The sequence below is a fragment of the Suricata suricatta genome, chromosome X, assembly GCF_006229205.1.
Source record: "Suricata suricatta isolate VVHF042 chromosome X, meerkat_22Aug2017_6uvM2_HiC, whole genome shotgun sequence".
In the NCBI taxonomy this organism is placed as follows: Eukaryota; Metazoa; Chordata; class Mammalia; order Carnivora; family Herpestidae; genus Suricata; species Suricata suricatta.
Genome location: NC_043717.1, coordinates 60,815,528 through 60,834,750, shown reverse-complemented (window position 1 = coordinate 60,834,750; position 19,223 = coordinate 60,815,528). Strand labels below are relative to the sequence as shown.

The window sequence follows — 19,223 nt, the reverse complement described above, 5'->3', positions numbered from 1 at the left end:
TTTTAATAGTAACCAAAGTAAGTTAACCAATACCTCTGTTAGTTTCAAAGTACTTCTTCATAATCTGTCCTTATATTTTAACTTTCCTATTCTCTAAGTATGCTGGTAAATGCTTAAATTGCCTCTCCAGTAGGGAGTAATTCTGATTTTTAATGTTTGTTGTTTTTCATAGTGTTACTACCCTCACCATGGCTGATTTCAAGCTACCAAGGTGAGATATTTGGGAAGAGATACACACCATTAGTTCTCCAGAACAAGAGCTAGAATGTTCCAGCATACCACTGTCATTATTCTCCTCTTCCCATCTTACCCACTTATTTCTAGGAAGAAGAATATTTAATGTACCTACTTTTAACATTATCAAATTTCCTTGGATATAATCCATTTGGGGGCAGAGAAAAATAGATATAAACTCTACATCAATACTTAAAACTTAAAGAAATTAAAATGGTAGATTCAGTGAAGCTCCCATTCACTCAATATATCCACTTTTCGAAGTTTTAAGATGCAAATAAATGTGATTTTGAACTTGCTACAGAAGATCTTAACACTAACGACTTGTCTGCAAAAAACAAAAACAGTGGTCAGTAACCATAGGCACCAACTATGCAAACCTTAGACTAGATTGCTAATTGAACATGTTAAATGTAAAAAATGGCTCTTATGATCTAAATTGCTGAATCACAATTAGAAAGCTGTACTGCTAACACCATCACTTTAGATTTTTTAAATCTATAGAAGACTCTATTATATCATTCATAGCAACTGAGAAAAAATGGGTTATATTTCAGCACAACACAAACAAGCTTATTATAGTTCTGTTAATGCATTGTGTATATGATGTCATATTTTATATTATTTTATTTTGTGAATCCCTTGACTGATTTTTATAGCTATAATTGATTTTACTGCTTTGTGCTTTAATCTACATACTGGTTTTATAAATGATTATCTCCTACTTTTATTATGTTTGTATTTAGCTTTCAATTTTTTTTTCATTCATAATTTTCTTACTCCTGATTATGGCCTTTTCTTTCCACTGAAAGAATTGTCTTTTAACATGTCTTGTAAGGCTGGTTTAGTGGTGATTAAATCCTTTAACTTTTGTTTGTTTGGAAATCTCTGTAACCTCTTTCAGACATACAAAACACTTGTTATTTTCATTTGGGTTTTATTGTCAGAGTGCAAGAAGCTACTTTTTTTTTCCTCCATAATATTTTATTGTCAAATTGTTTTCCATACAACACCCAGTGCTCTTCCCCTCAAGTCATAACCAGACACACTGCACTCTAGCCAGATGTTCTAATTACTTGTTTACACCTCCATGGCCCAGTCTTACTATGGCAAGATTATAAAATCCAAAATCTAAAGCTGAAAAGCTATCTCATTTATGAAGACCTACCTTGACATTAATATCTCCTTTTTTTAAGGTGGCCAACAAACACATGAAAAGATGCTCATCATCACTTACCATTAGGGAAATGCAAATCAAATCTACAGTGAGATATCACCCCTGTCAGAATGGCTAAAATTAACAACACAAGGAACAACAGGTGTTGGCAAGGATATGGAGATAAAGGAACCCTCTTGCACTATTGGTGGGGATGCAAATTGGCACAGCCACTTTAGAAAAGTGTGGAGTTTCCTCAAAAAGTTAAAAATAGAGCTACCCTATAATTCAGCAATCACACTACTGGATACCAACCAAAGAATTAAAAAAACACTGATTCAAGTTATATATGCACCCCTATGTTTATACAAGTATTTCTTACAATAGCCAAGATAAGGAAACAGCCCAACTGATGAATGGATAAGGAGGTGGTGTATATATATAATGGAATATTATTCAGCCATAAAAATGAATGAAATCTTGCCATCTGCAGTGACTTGGATGGAGTTAAAGAATATAATTCTAAGTGAAATAAATCAAGGAAAGGCAAATACCATATGATTTCACTCATATGTGAAATTTAAGAAATAAACCAAATGCTCAAAGGGAAAAAGAGAGAGGGAGACAAATCAAGAAACAGTTTTTTAAGTAGAGAAGAAACTGATGGTTAGCGTGGAGGAGTTGGGTGGGGATAGGGGTGAAATGGGTGATGAGGATTAAGGAGTGCAGGTCTTGTGATGAACACTGAGTGATGTATGCAATTCTTGAATCACTTTGCTGTACATCTGAAACTATCACACTATATGTTAGCTAACTGGAATTTAAATAAAACCTTAAAGAAAGTTAAAAAAGAAAGATGGTAGGTGCCTGGGTAGCTCACTCAGTTATGTGTCTGACTCTTGATTTTGATTCAGGTTATGATCTCACAGGTTTGTATGATTGAATACTGTGTCAGGCTCCATGCAGGGAGCCTGCTTGAGATTCTCTGACTGGCTCTCTACCCCTCCCCCACTCATGCCCACTCTATCTTTCTCAAATAAATAAACATTTTAAAAAGATGGTTAAAAGTTTATCTATCCTCTCTCTCCCTCTCTCTCTCCCTCTCTCTCTATTATTTTACCTGTACATCTTTTTGCTTTAAGCTTCTAAGCCTGCTATTTGTTTATTTGCCTTGATTCCTCACCACTCACTTTTTTGATTGTTAAATAAGTCAAACTGGCATGGCCTTAGTTTATCCTGTTTGGTCTTTGGCTTCTTTCTTTTTCTTACCTACCTTTTACTTTATTTTCCTCATTCATAAAAAGCAATGGCAAAAAATGTAAAAATTAGATATCTTTATTCTTATTTGATTTACCTAAAAATAGCCATTTAAATCCTTTTTATGGGGAAAAACTGAGAGCCTTCCCCCTGAAATCAGGGACACGACAGGGATGTCCACTCTCACCATTGTTGTCTAACATAGTGTTGGAAGTCCTAGCATCAGCAATCAGACAACAAAAGGAAATAAAAGGCATCAGAATTGGCAAAGAAGAAGTTAAACTTTCCCTTTTCGCAGACATGATACTCTACATGGAAAATCCGATTCACTCCTCCAGAAGCCTTCTAGAACTGATCAATGAATTCAGTAATGTTGCATGGTACAAAGTCAATGCAGAGATATCAGTGGCATTCTTATACACCACAAATGAAACAACAGAAAGAGAAAGCAAGAAACAGATCCCATTCACAATTGCACGAAAACCCATAAAATACCTAGGAATAAACTTAACCAAAGGTGTATAAGACCTGTATGCTGAAAACTATAGAAGATTTGTGAAGGAAATTGAAGAAGACACAAAGAAATGGAAAAACATTCCGTGCTCATGGATTGGAAAAATAAACATTGTTAAAATGTCATTATTACCCAAAGCAATTTACACATTCAATGAAATCCCCATCAAAGTTGCACCAACATTCTTCTCAAAGCTAGAACAAACTATCTTAAAATTCATATGGAACCACAAAAGACCCCGAATAGCCAAAGTTATATTGAAGAAGAAAACCAAAACGGGAGGCATCACAACCCCAGACTTTAGCCTCTACTACAAAGTTGTCATCATCAAGACAGTATGGTATTGGCACAAAGACAGACACATGGACCAATGGAATAGAATAGAGAGCCCAGAACTGGACCCACAAGTATATGGCCAATTAATCGCCTATTCCTTCTAATACAGTGCTTTCATTTCTCTCTTATCCACCCTTCAAGAACTAACTCAAGTTTCAATGACAAAATAAAATGCTCCCCCAACTGTCATCACCTCACTGTAATTTTCAGTCATTAAATGATGTCTCTCTTAGCCATAGTTGATAATTGAGCACCCAATAATGTACTTAATTTTAGTGTTGTGAATGTTTAATGTGTGTTAATCTTGTCTTTTGAATGATGTTATAAGTTCTATAATAGCATAGGTCCAGTAAATTTTGCATCTCTTATGGCACCCAGCAAATTTTGGGGGTGTTATCTGTGTAACATATGGATTGAATTTTTTTTTTCTTTTTCTTGCAATGGTGTAGTTGTTGGTGATCATGCAAATAACTTCTGGCAGAATAGGGATTGATGTTGGGTGAACAGAAATCATAATTTAATTTGTTTTAGTTGCCAGAGTCAACAGGTCGAATAAAACAGTACACTTGTTCTTACTAACAAATCCCAGAGGCTTGATAGATACCTTCTTGATTTTAGTAACACTGAAAATATACATGTCAACTGAATACTGACCACAAAAGACTATAACTCTGTATGTGATCATTTGACTTTGGCACGCAACAGTTCTGCTGAAAGCGAATCTCAAGTTGAAAGACCAGACAGCACCTGCTCAAATGGTGGCATGTAACTATTATAGTTACAGGAATGCTGGGTGTTGACAGCTATTCAGGAAGGGAAAGGTACAGAAAAGCCTGGCCTTGGACACAACTCATAGCAGGAAAGAGGCAGCCCCACTGAAGGCAGCTATCTTTCTTCCCCCCCCCCCCCGCCACCCCCCCACTCTTGGGTTCTGGGCTGAGGCCAGGGACTGTCCGGAGCTGATCTCGGGTTCCCATTGGTCGCTGTCTTTTGTGACGTCACAATCATGATGAGAATTGATGATCGGACACGCTGATTTCATTGTCTGAGGAGGCAGTAAGACCCAGGAAAAATCTTGCTGAATCTGCCTGCCCCAACACTGGCCTGATTTGGGATCCTCCGATCCTTCCAGTGACCCCACCACGCCGCGAGGTAAGTACCCAGTCTGTGTAGGTGTGAATGGAGAAAGATGAGCAAGACATCAAGCTAATGCTTTGCCCAGGGGGGAGCTTAGAGCTTCAGAGGCCTATAGAAGCTGCCAACAAATTGCTGTGGCTTTTGGGGAGCCAACTGCCTCTACTCTACAAGCAAAGGCTGGTGGCAGCGTAAGGTTATAAAACAGCTGAGGATAGGGATATAGTGGGTATTGCCAGAGAGCAAAGGACATTGCTCTGACGGAGGGCGGCTTTGGGGATGCATTTCTGCCTTCGGAGTAGGAGGAAGTGGAACCTCTGCCTCCGAAGAAAGGACGCGCGGGGACGGGGTGAATTCTACCACTACTAGATTTCACTGAACAGCAGATTTCTCACAGCCCTACTCAAACGCACTAAATGCTGCGCTTGCGCATTAAGAACTTGTGGGGGATGGGGAGGTGGAGTTCATGGCGAGAAGAATAGACGTAGTGTTTGCGCAAGCGCCTTTTCGGTTTCGCGGAAGGAGGCGGGGCTGCGCTCTGTCCGGGCAGAAGATACGAAAAGCTGGGGAGTTGGCCTGTGGTATTTCAAGCGCCGGTTGATGGAGAGGGGGTGTGCCAGTTATTGTAAACCTGGGCACTGGACATATCCAGTCCCCAAATAGGTCTGATGAAGTTAAGAAAGCAAATTCTTAATCTACAGATACCAGGTTTGTAATAATTGAAAGAACTCGGAAAATAATCTGTGGAATAGAAATTACTGATATGAGAAGCCATTTGGAAGAAAAAAACCCACTAATTATTCAAATTAATCCAACTTTTAATCTTCATTGAACTCTGATTTGAGGTGCATTCAGTGATTTTGAAACTTAAACTCTTTGGAGAGACTCAAAGTGAAGCCCATTGTGGAGACTCGGAGTAAGAAATGTAACTTTCTTGTCTTTTTTTTTTTTTTTTCCTTCTTTCTTTCTTTCGTATAAAGCCTTGGTCTCCCTTTCAGGTTGGTGCTAAGATTTTCTTCCTTCTTCCTCTGTGTCTCTGCTAAAACCACCAAAGTCAAATCTTATTTGAGAGACCCTTTTTTAACTCCCCTTTTTTGGGGGAGGGGCAATATTACTCAGCAATTGTGAGGAAAAACCTGCCTGTCTGTCCTTGGTGGAAATATTGTACAGTCGTGTTATTAACTCTTGACTATTTCATAGAGAAACCTGATTTTTCCCCTCAATTTTTTATAGTTAAAGGGTTATCAAGTCCTGGTGAATTTTCCTTTGAAAGCCCACCATTAAAATTCTTCATTTATTCTACAATCTAAGTTATTTCACCACCCATCCATTCACTTCAGGAATGCTAGCCAGCTTTCACTTGTGCCCCAAATCCCTAATTCATCCTGCCAGACTAATGGGTCAGTGAATACTTCTTTTAGCAAATCATTTTCTTCACCAAAATATTCTTGGGTCTTTATATTTTATTGTTTCAAGCCCAACTCCACTGGACTGCAAAAACTTAGTAATCTGGCTTCATTGTACCATGGGTGCCTTATTTTACTTGATTTTTCAGTGTATAATTCTCCTTAATGTCCTTCTTGACAATCTATCTCCAGAGCTTTGTTCCTTGCACCACTGCCACTCCCTTCACCCAAGATACCCTCTCTTCTGCCTATTCAGATCTTACCCAATTTGGAAACTCAACTCAATTTATACCTCTCCATAAGTGCCTTCCAAGTGTAACCCATTCACTATTGAGCTCACCTTTTCTAGAACTCTTACATCAGTTCTTGTATTTAACACTTTCTTATAGCCTGTATTCTTGTCTTCTTATTGTGTGTGTGTGTGTGTGTGTGTGTGTGTGTGTGTGTGTGTGTTGGACTAAATTTTTCAAGTGGATTTTAAACCCCCTCTTAAGGGTTGGGACTATGCCATCTAAATCTTTGTCTTCTGCCTACAGAACCTGGATGATTATTGGAAGTATCTGTAACCATATATGGTCTTTGTATCCCAATTTCTTGGGTAGCAAAGTAGTACTATTATAGAGAGAACTGTATATATGTGAAAATGTATTCATCATTGATTAGGCAAGGGACCCTCCAGTGACTGAATAAAGTGGAATATGAGTCAGAGAAAAGGCAATATGAACATATCTATATAGTGGGCATCCTCCAAATATATACCGTCTTCATAAAAGACCAAGGGGACACTAACCCAGAAGTGTTTCTGTCTGTAAGTTTCTCAGCTTGAAAAATACTAAGGCCTTTCCTATTTTCTTTATTTCTCTTTGATGATATCACATCATGTATGTTCTGTAAAACCTACCAGTAATTTACTCTTTCTTATTGTAATATATCATACAATTGCTCCTTTGCATTGACTATCACTAATAGTTTTCATTTGTACATCTGTTGAATCAGAGCTAATCATTGTGATGGCTATCATAATTGTGATCATATAACATATCACTTGCCACTTTCCTACCCCTTGGGCTTCAAACTGCATTGTTTCATGGAGCTGAGTTTTATTTGGTAGATGTGGTTGATTATAGAGGCTTTCCACAGATTTCACTTTGGCCACTGTTTCACTTTGAGGCACCATCCCAAACAATATAATATGTGGCTTAAGAAGATGGATAATAATCATTCTAGAAGGGTATTATAACTTATAAATTTAAAAATCATTGTCATATATCATTATGAGTGAACTATGAATGTTATTTACTATAAGGGGAAATCCTTTGTCCTTGACTTTTTCTCTTATTACCTACATTATGCAAATTCCCTCAAAGTGTTTTAGTTTGCAGCCATTTCATAGTAATTAATAAGACTTACTTAGATATTTACATATAGACCAATATACTAAACTGTTCAAAGGTAGGACACTCTAGATATAATCTAATGCTTAGGAATATGCTTCCAATTTTAGAAAAAATAAAAACAATTAAAAGTGTGACATTTATGTTTTAAGGTTTATTTTATAATTCCTATTTGAATGAAAGGATGGCATTGGACATTCTCATTTAAATTTTAGTTTGAGCTGGAGGAGATTTTGTAATGACGAACCAATCTCCTCATTTTACAGATGAGGAAGCTGAAGTCTAGAGAAGTGAAGCATCTTATCAAATGCTAATATTTATTAAGCACTTAATACCAGGCACTGTGCTAACAACTTTACATATGTTATCACATTTAAACCTCACCACATCCCTATGAAATAGTTTCTAGTATTATTTCTCAGAAAACACTGCCGTAAAGTAGTTGACTTCCTAGGGCCACCCAACTATAAAATGTCACAGTCAGAATTCAAACATAGGTCTGTTTTGACTCTTAATCATCAAACTATTCTTGAGCAAGGTAATATACAATAAATCTTTGGCAGAGCTTTAGCAGTAATCTGAATCTCTGGAGTCCCACCCCAACGTGTGTGTGTGTGTGTGTGTGTGTGTGTGTGTGTGTGTGTGTATGTGTGTGTATTTTATATCATAAGGTTTTCCATGAAAAACATACTACTTGTACAAAATCACTGATTTCTAAGCTTGACCAAATGGTGTATACTTAAGTTTCTTTTTAGATATTTTACTAAAACATACTCTCTTGGTCTTGATTGGAAAATATGGTTTTAAATATTGTATAAAATATCTATTTAAATACATTTAATTAGTTCTGCTTTTAAAATAGCATTGTACTTCCAGAAGGAATTATATATATTTTTTGTGTATTGTTACCCAGAAACACAGTAAAAATACTTAAATTGTAGAATTTGTTTTTTTAGTAGAGTCAGCGAAATATGAAATTAGTGCTGTCTTAATATACTTATATAGAATACATTATATCTAGGCATACTAGTTTGGAAGTAAGCAGTGAAAATTCTAGAGAGATATATTCTGCATAAGAAGGGAGCTGGAGAAGTAAGTGTATTCAAAAGCTGTAACTAACACCATGAGACCTTTCTAATTTGTGTAAAATTTCAAAACAATAGACTGAAACCTGTCTGTGCAAGTAGAGTCATCCATATACCAACTAGAAGCAAAATTTCCTGAATTAATTTGAGATCTAGGTACATGGGTACCAAATAGATGAGATTATATTATATCAATTAAATGCTATACTTTACATTTGTCATCCATAGAAAATCTACAATAGCAGCTGTCCTACCTTCTTGGTCTCCAATTATTTTATAACTGGAGTTATGTTAGAAGCTTTAAAATGGAAGGGGATGGTAGTTTGGACAAAATGGGTAAAGGGGAGAGAGAGTTAGAAGCCTTTAGTTATGGAATGAGTAAACCCAAGGAAGAAAAAGCAGAATATAAGCAATGCAGTTAATAATATTGTAATGGCGATGTAATGGGACAGATGGTAGCTATACTTGTGAACGTAGCATAATGTATAAACTTGTCATATCACTAAGATGTACACCTGAAACTAAGGTAATACTGTGTGTTAGCTATACTCAAAAAATGTACTGTCAGGGTAGCAAAATTTAGGAAAATATTTTCTTAGCCTCTCTTCCCTTGGATTTAGTGGCAATTTATTTATTTTAAGATCTTTAAATGCAAACATGCCCCAGGTAGGCACTTTTCTCATACACAACAGTTTATGCATGATACTTGCCCAAGGCCATGCAAGCAGTAAGTGACAGAGCCAGGGATTTAAAGGAGATGCCATTCTAGATGCTGCACTTTCTACTAGATTATAGACTAGAGAGTTAGAGTGACACCCATCTTTATTTATTGTTTTTAAAAAATTGTATGTATGTATGTATGTGTGTGTGTGTATGTAATTTCCCCCTAATTTCTCTTTCTGACTCTTTATGTCTATGACATTTTACTTTTTCTGTCAGTGGAGATAAATAATTTAATTTTTAAAAAATATTTATTTATTTTTGAGAGAGAGACAATGTGAATGGTGGAGGGGGAGAGAGAGAGGGGGAGTGGGAGAGGGAGAGGGAGACACAGAATCTGAAACAGGCTCCAGGCTCTGAGCTGTCAGCACAGAGCCTGACATGGGGCTCAAACTAGGGAACTGCGAGATCATGACCTTGGCCAAAGTCAGATGCTTAACTGACTGAGTTACCCAGGTGTCCCTAAACAATTTTAATAGAATGGCTAAGGTTTAGGAGAAACCTTATACACTAATATATTTCTTTATATATTGTTTTACTTCTTGGCTTGGGCTATGTATTTTGTGTTTAATGGATGAAGTAGTTATGTCATTTAGGAATGTGATGATCCGAGATCTATCCTCCAAATAGCTTTACCCTTTCATAGACCCATCAGTTGTGTTGAAATCTCCTCAATATAACAACAATTGAAAGAGACTCAGGGCATTATGAAATATGGAAGAAAAAATATATTCTACATTAGTGGAAATATTACATTAGGTATAGAATACTCAGCCTTGACTTACCCCACTATCCTGAAACAGCATGGAGTGTTTTGGAATATGTATGTAAGTTGTATGTAAGTTGAATATGTATGTAAGTTGAATATGTATGTAAGTATGTATGGCCTTACTATTGAAATGATATTTTTCCTAATTATCAACAGAGTGTTACAAAAGAGTACGAATGTATTGGGATCATTGTCACTAATATCTTCAAAAGAAACTATACTTAGTTTTCTCTTTGCTATTGTAACAAACATAGTGGCCTAAAACAAAACATGCATTACGTTGTGGTAGTTTGAAGTCTGAAATAGGTATTATTGGGTTAAAATCAAGGTGTCAACAGGGATTTTGTCCCCTAAAGGCTCTAGGAAATAATTTATTTTCTTACCTTTTTTTTAGCTTCTAGAAGCTACCCTCATTCCTTGGCTTGTGGCTGCATCCATCTTAAAAAGCTAGCAATGGCCAATCATATCTTTCTCATATCGCATCACTTCTGGCATTCTTCTGCCTCCATCTTCCAAATTTAAGGATCTTTGTGATCACATCTGGCCCACTCAGATAATCTAAAATGATCTCTTTATTTTAAGGTCAGTTGATTAGAAATCTTAATTCTTTCTGCAACCTTAATTCACTTTTGCCATGGAATTTAACATATTCACAGGTTTCATGAATTAGGATGTAGATATCACTGGGTGTATGTGAGAGGCACAGGAATTGATGGCCTTTTTGGCTGATAAGGAAAGTGAGCCTCTAATCTTGTTATAGGAATTACCAGTTAGTGTATGGTTTGAATTCTGCCTCCTATCCCCAAAAATTCATTGTTGAAGTTCTAACCCCCTCACCGTATCTCAGAATACAAATTTATTTTGAAATAGGGTCATTGCAGATATAACTAGTTACATTAAGATGAGGTCATACTTGGGTAAAGTAGGCCCTTAACCCAATATAACTGGTGTCTTTATAAAAGGGGAAGTCTGAATACTGGCACACGTACAGACAGAATGCCATATGAACATGAAGATGTCCATTTATAAATAAGGAGAGAATACTGCCTTCACTCACTGCCGTAAAGGAGAACCAACACTCCCAACACATTGATTTCACACTTCTAGACTTCATAATTGTGTGACAATAAATTTCTATTTAAGCCATACAATTACAGTATGCCTAGGAAAGTCAAAATTGTCCTTATCCCATGTATTGTCATCCTCAAAAGCATTTATTTAGTAAGTTTGTATTCTATAATGTGCTAGATGTTGGATAAGGTAAATTAGACATTGAAGAACTTGTTATATACATTAGACAATTTTCATAAAGCAGACTCTGAAATAGATGACTGTATGGCCCTCCGTATTCAACTGTGAAAAGAAGGCATAGTATTCATAATATTTAACAGTATTTCTAACTTAAATCCATGAATTTATTTATTAATTAAAATTTATGAAGTTATTACATCCTTACATTAATAAAAAGTATTAAGTGCAGGCAAAGCCATCAAACTGTGTTAAACTTTTCTTTAAGGTCAGTATCTTAATAACTACCATCTATGCTATTCATTTCCCACTTTCTTTCTTCAATTTTGTTTTCTGAACAAGTGCCCTCTATAATGTCTATCACCCATTTAGTCCAGCCCCCAGCCACCTCCCTTCTGTCAACCCTCAGTTTGTTCTCTATATTCAAGTCTTTTATCGTTTACCTCCCTGCTTTTATCTCATTTTATTTTTATTTCCTTTCCTCTATGTTCATCTGTTTTGTTTCTTAAATTCCACATGAGTGAAATAATATATTTGCCTTTCTCTGATTGACTTATTTCACTTAGCATAATACCGTTTAGTTCTACCCACCTTGTTGCAAATGGCAAGATTTCATTTTTCTCTAATATTTAAAAAATTAATGCTTATTTATTTTTGAGAGAGAGAGAGCGCAAGTGAGCATGCTCAGGGGAGGGGCAATGAGAGAGTGAGACACAGAATCTGATGTAGGCTCCAGGCTCTGAGCTGCCGGCACACAGCCTGATGTGGGGCTCAAATTCACAAACCACAATGTCATGCCCTGAGCTGAAGTTGGATGCTTAACCAACTGAGCCACCCAGGCACTCCAAGACTTTAATTCTTTTTGATGGCTGAGTAATATTCCATAATATTTTTATCTTTTGAAGAACCACCATACTGTTTTTCAGAGTGTCAGCATACAAAGTTCTTACAGTATTATTAACTATATTCCCTATTCTGTACCTTTAAAGAATATTTAATGTTTATTTATTTTTAGAGAGAGACAGAGCAAGAACGGGGAAAGGGAAGATAGAGAGAGGGAGACAGAATCTGACGCAGGCTCCAGGCTCTGAGCTGTCAGTACAGAGCCCAATGGGGTACTTGAATACCTGAACCATGAGATCATGACCTGAGCTGATGTTGGATGCTTAACCAACTGAACCAGCCAGACAGCCTGTACTTTTCATCTTTATACCTTATTTATTTTATTTTTTAAATTTTTATTTAAACTGAATAGTTAACATACAGTGTAATAGTAGTCTCTGGTATAGAATTTAGTGATACAACTTTTACATACAATATGTTATTCTCATCACAACTGTGCTCCTTAATCCCTATCATTTATTTCACCTACCCCCCTCCCTACTTCCCCTCTGGTAACCATCAGTTTGTTCTCTATAGTTAAGAGTCTTCCTTGAGTTTTCTTTTTTCCCTTATGGTTCTTTGTTTTGTTTTTCAAATTCCACATATAATTCAAATCATATGGTATTAGTCTTTCCTGACTGACTTTTTTCGCTTAGCAGAATGCTCTCTAGGTCCATCCATGTTGTTTCAAATGGCAAGATTTCATTCTTTTTTATGACTGGGTAGTATTCCAATATATGTATATGTATATATACACACAGCACACCTTCTTTATCCATTCATCAGTTGATGGACATTGGACTCTTTCCATAATTAGGCTATTGTTGATAATACTGCTATAAACATTGGGGTGCATGTAACCCTCTGAATTACTATTTTTGTATTCTTTGGGTAAATAGCTAGGGGTCCAATTGCAGGATCATTGGGTAGTACTATTTTTATCTTTTTCAGGAACATCCATACTGTTTTCAAGAGTGGCTCCACCAGTTTGCATTCTCACCAATACTGTAAAGTGGTTCATGACCACCTTTCTCTGCATCCTTGCCAACATCTGTTGTTTCCTGTGTAGTTAGTTTTACCCATTCTGATTGGTGTGAGGTGATATCTCATTGTAGTTATGATTTGTATTTCCTTTGTGATGAGTGATGTTGAGCATCTTTTCATGTGTCTATTGGTCCTTTGTATGTCTTCTTTGGAAAAATATCTATTCATGTCTTTTGTTCATTCTTTCACTGTATTATTTGTAAGTTCTTTGTATATTTTGATTACTAACACTTTATCAGATAAGTCATTTGCATATATCTTCTCCCATTCAATCGACTGTCTTTTGGTTTTGTTGTTTGTTTTCTTTGCTGTGCAAAACTATTTATTTTAATGATGTTCCAATAGTTTATTTTTGCTTTTGTTTCCATTGACTCAGGAGACATCTAGTATGAAGTTGCTATGGCCAGTGTCAAAGAGGTTCCTGCTTTTACTATCTTCCAAGATTTTAATGTTTTCCTGTCTCACATTTAGGTCTTTCATCCATTTTGAATTTATTTTTGTGTATGGTGTAAGAAAGTGGTCCAGTTTCCTACTTTTTCATGTTGCTGTCCATTTTCCCAATACCTTTTGTTGAAGATACTGTCTTTCCCATTGGATATTATTTCCTGCTTTGTCAAAGATTAATTCACCATATAGTTGTAGGTTCATTTCTGGGTTTCTATTCTGGGTCTCTGTATCTATTTTTGTTCTGGCAATCATAATATTTTGATTGCTACAGCGTTGTCATATAACTTCAAGTCCAGAATTGTGATGCCTCCTGCTCTAATTTTCTTTTTCAAGGTTGCTTTGGCTATTTGATCTTTTGAGGTTTCATACAAATTTTAGGATTGGTTGTTCTACCTCTGTGAAAAATGCTGTTGATGTTTGATAGGAATTGCATTAAATGTATATGTTGCTATGGGTAGTATATACATTTTCACAATATTTGTTCCTGCAATCCATGAGCATGAGGTGTTTTTCCTTTTTTGTATGTGTGCATGTGTGTGTGTGTCATCTTCAATTTCTTTCATCTGTGTTTTATAGTTTTCAGAGTATAGATCTTTTACCTCTTTGTTTAATTTTATTCCTAGGTATCTTATGGTCTTTGGTGCAATTGTAAATGGGACCAATTCCTTGATTTCTTTTTCTGCTGCTTCATTATTGGAGTATAGATATGCAACAGATATCTGTACATCGGTTTTGTATCCTGTGACTTTGCTGAATTCATATATCAGCTCTAGCAATTTTTGGGTGCAGTTTTTTGGGTTTTCTGTATAGACTGTCATGTCTTTACAAATAGTAAAAGTTTGACTTCCTCCTTGCTGACTTGGTGCCTTTTATTTTTTTTGTCTGATTGCTGTGGCTAAAACTTCCAGTAGTATATTAAATAACAGTGGTGAGAATGGGCATCATGACTTTTTCCTCACTTAGAGGAAAGCTCTTAATTTTTACCCATGGAAGATGATAATTGTTGTGGGTTTTTCACATATGACCTTTATTATGTTGAGGAATCATCCATCTAACCCTACTTTTTGAGGGTTTCTATCATGAATGTATTCTGTACTTTGCCAAATGCTTTTTTTTTTCATCTATTGAAAAGATTATATGGTTTTTATCCTTTATTTCTTAATGTGGTGTATCATTTTGATTGATTTGTGAATACTAAACCAATCTTCAGCCCAGGAATAAATTCCACTTGGTCATGGTGAGTGATTTGTTTAATGTACTGTTAGATTCAGTTTGCTAGTATATTATTGAGAATTTTTACATTTAGTTGAGTATTTGGTTTTGGTATCAGGGTGATTCTGAGTTTGAAAGGTTTCTTTCCCTTTCTGTTTTTTAAAATAGTTTGAGAAGAATTGGTAGACTTCCCCTGTGAAGCCCTCTAGCCCTGGTCTTGTGTTTACTGGGAAATATTTGATTACTGATTCAATTTCTTTGCTGGTTATGGGTCTGTTGAAGTTTGCTATTTCTCCCTGTTTCTGTTTTGGTGGTTTATATGTCTTCGAAAATTTATCCATTTATTCCCAGTTTTCCAATATGTTGGCATATAATTTTTCATAATATTCTCTTATAATTGCTTGTATTTCTGTGGTGTTGGTTATTTTTCTTCTCTCATTTGTGATTACATTTATTTGTGCCCTTTCTCTTTTCTTTTGGATAAGTCCTGCTAAGGGTTTATCACTTTGTTAATTTTTCTAAAAGAACCAGCTCTTGGTTTCATTGATATGTTCTATCACTTTTTTTTAGTTTCTATATCATTTTTTTCTGCTATAGTCTTTATTATTTCCCTTCTCTTGTTTCTGGGTTTCATTTGTTCTTTTTCTGCCTCCTTCAGGTATAAGGTTAGGTTGTTTATATGAAATATTTCTTGCTTCTTGAGGTAGCATTGTATTGCTATATACTTCTCTCTTATGACCACTTTTGCTGCATCCCAAAGGTTTTGGACTGTTTTGTTTTCCTTTTCATTTTTTCCATATGTTTTTATATTTGATTTCCTGGTTGACGCCTTCATTGTTTAGTAGCATGTTGTTTAACCTCCATGTATTTGTGCGTTTTCCATTGTTTTTCTTATAATTGCTTTCAAGTTTCTTAGCATGTGGTCTGAAAAATATGCATGGTATGATCTTAGTCTTTTTGTACTTGGTGAGGCCTGATTTGTGACTTAGTATGTGAGCTATTCTGAGAATGTCCCTTGAAAACTCTTGAGATGAATTTGTATTCTGCTGCTTTGGGCTGAAATGTTCTGAATATATCTGTTAAGTCCATCTTGTACAGTGTCTTATCCAAAGCCGTTGTTTTCTTGTTGATTTTCTGTTTGGATGATCTGTGCATTGGTGTAAGGGTTATTAAAGTCTTGTACTATTATTGTATTATTATCACTAAGTTCCTTTATGTTTGTTATTATTTTTAAAACATATTTGGGTACGTTCATGTTGAGGAATAAATATTTACAGTTGTTAGATCTTGTTGGCTAGTCTCCATTATTATGATACAGTGCCCTTCATCTTTTGTTACATTCTTTGTCTTAAAGTCTAGCATGTGTGATATAATTCTTGCTACTCCAACTTTCTTTTCACACTTATTTGAATGATAAATGTTTCTTCTTCACCTCACATTCAATCTGCAGGAGTCTTAGGTCTAAAATGAGTCTCATGAAGGTAGCATATAGATGGGTCATGTATTTTTATCCATTCTGACACCCTAGGTCTTTTGATTGGATCATTTAGTCTATTTACAGTCAGAGTAGTAATTTTTAAATACTTTTTATCACTATGAGAGAGAGAATGTACAGGGGAAGGTCAGAGAGAGATGGAAGTAGAGAATCCCAAGTAGGTTCTGCACTGTCTCAGAGCCTGATGCGCTGCTCAGTCTCATGAACTGTGAGATCATGATTAAGAGTGAGGCACTTCAAATCATGGAAAGAGCCTAAATGTCCATCACCTGATGAATGGATCAAGAAGATGTGGTGTATATATACAATGGAGTATTACATGGCATTGAGAAAGAATGAAATATGGCCATTTGTAGCAAAGTGGATGGACCTCCAGGGTATCATGCTAAGCGAAATAAGTCAGGCGGAGAAGGACAGATACCATACATTTGCACTCATAGGTCTAAAAGGAGAACAGGAGAAACCTAATGGAGGACCATGGGGAGGGGAAGAGGGAAAGAGAGTTGGGGAGAGAGAGGGAGGCAAAACTTGAGAGACTCCTGAATACTGAAAATGAACCAAGGATTGAAGGGGGAGGGGGAGGGGGAAGGGTGGTGGTGGTAATGGAGGAGGGCACTTGTGGGGAAGAGCACTGGGTGTTATATGGAAACCAATTTGACAATAAATTATTAAAAGTCAAGCACTTAACCAACTTAGACACCCAGGCACCCCCAGAGTAGTTATTAATAGATATGAATTTAGTGAGATTGTATTCCTTGTTTTGTCATTGTTTATGTATTTTCTCTGAAACTTTTTTTGTCTGTCATTTTGGTCTTTCCACTCAGAGTTTCCTTTAACGTTTCTTCCAGGGCTTACTTAATGATCATGAAACCCTTTAAGTTTTGTTTCTCTGGGAATCATTTTGTTTCTCCTATTCTGAATGACAGCCTTGGTGGATAGAGTATTTTTGGCTGCAGATTTTTCCCATTCAGCACATTGAATATATCATGGCACTCCTTTCTGTCTTGCCAAGTTTCTGCTGAGACATCTGCAGCTTGCTTTAGGGATCTTCCCTAATAAGTTAGGGATTTTTTTTGTCTTGCTATTTTTAAGATTTTTTTCTGTATCATTATATTTTGCAAATTTAATTATGATATATCTTGGTGTTGGCTTGCTTTTTAAAATTTTGATGAGAGTTCTCTTTTCCATCTGGAAATGGATATCTCTTTCGTTCCACAGATAAGGAAAGTTTTCAACTATTATTTCTTCAAATAAATTTTCCACCCCCTTTTTTCTCTTTTATTCTTCTGGTACTCCTATAATATGAATGTTACCACATTTGATAGAGTCTATAAATTATTTAAGTCTATTTTTGGTGTTCCATAATAATTTTTTTCTCTCTTTTGTTCAGCTTTATTTTTCTCCATTATTTTACCTTGTCTATCACTTATTCTCTGTTTCTTCTATTTTTGTGTTCATTAAAGTGTTTTCAATCTGTTTTTGAATTTTTATTTCTGACTGACTTTTTTAACTTTCTTTTTTAACTTGAGAGATAGATAGTGCAAGCAGGGGAAGAGGGAGAGAGAGAGAGAGAGAGAGAGTCTTAAGCAGGCTCCTAGCTCAACTCAGACCCTGACATGGGGCTCGATCCCATGACCCTGCATCATGTCTTGAGCCAAAATCAAGAGTTCTCCTATATTTTGTCATTGTTTTTCTGTTAATTTATTTGTTTTATTTTGTTTTTTAGATTCTAGATGTAACTGTAATCATATGGAATTTGTCTTTCTCTGGCCTATTTCAAGATTTCATATAAATATATTTCATTATATATATATATATACACACATATATATATTACCTCTTACTTATCCATTCATTTACTGATGGAAATTTAAGTTGATTCAATATCTTGACTATTGTAATAATGTTGCAATAAACATAGTGGTGCAGATATCTTTTTGAATTAGTGTTTTTTTCTTTTTCGGAAAAGAGTAGTGGAATTACTGTTTCATATGATACTGTACTTGTAGTTTTTTGAGAAATCTCCATAGTGTTTTCCACAGAGGCTGCATCAAATCACATTCCCACTAACAGATTTGAATGATTTTCTTTTCTCCACATCCTTGCCAACACTTGTTATTTCTTGTTTTTTCGATACTGGCAATTCTGACTGGACTGAGGTGATATCTCACTGTGTTTTTCATTTGCATTTATCTGATGATTAATGATGTTGAGGACTTTTTCATGTGTCTGTTAACAGTCCATAAGCCTTTGGGAAAAAAAGGTCTTGGGGTGCCTGGGTGGGTCAGTAGGTCTGAGTCTTGGTTTTGGCTTAGGTCATGATTTCAGGGTTTTGTGAGTTCACACCCTGCATTGGGCTCTGCACTGGCAGCATGGAACCTGCTTTAGATCCTCTCTCATCCTCTCTCTCTCTCTGTGCCTTCCCCAGTCATACTCTGTGTCTCTCAAAATAAATAAACTTAAAAAAAGAAAAAGTCAGATCATGTTCTTTGCCCAATTTTAATCAGATTAATTTTCTTTTTGTTGTTAAGATCTTTATATATTTTGGATATTGACTCCTTATCAGATATATAATTTGTATATATCTTCTCCCATTCAGTAAGATGTCTTTTCCTATGGTTTCCTTCACTATAGAAATTTTTAAAGTTTGATGTAGTTTAATTTTTCTTTTGTTTCCCTTGTATGGAAAGACATATATAGATATTGCTAAAGTCAAGACCCATGAGTTTACTACTTATATATATTTTTAGAAATTTTATGGTTTCAAGTATTACATTTAGATATTTAATCCATTTTGACTTTATTTTTGTGTGTGGTGTAAGAATGTGCTCCAGTTTCATTCTTTTGAATGTAGCTGTCTAGTTTCCCAAAGCATTTATTGAGGAGACTG

At 35.7% G+C, this 19,223-nt stretch overlaps 1 protein-coding gene across 3 annotated transcripts in view; it reads left to right on the top strand.

The window, feature by feature from the left end:
- Window positions 1-4,559: 4,559 nt before the first annotated feature.
- Window positions 4,560-19,223, top strand: part of HDX (highly divergent homeobox) — a 184,689-nt gene continuing 170,025 nt past the window's right edge. For all 3 annotated transcript variants that reach the window (XM_029930869.1, XM_029930868.1, XM_029930871.1), the window contains exon 1: window positions 4,560-4,649. The gene's annotated coding sequence lies outside the window, so the exon portion shown is untranslated. The remainder of the gene's footprint in view (window positions 4,650-19,223) is intronic.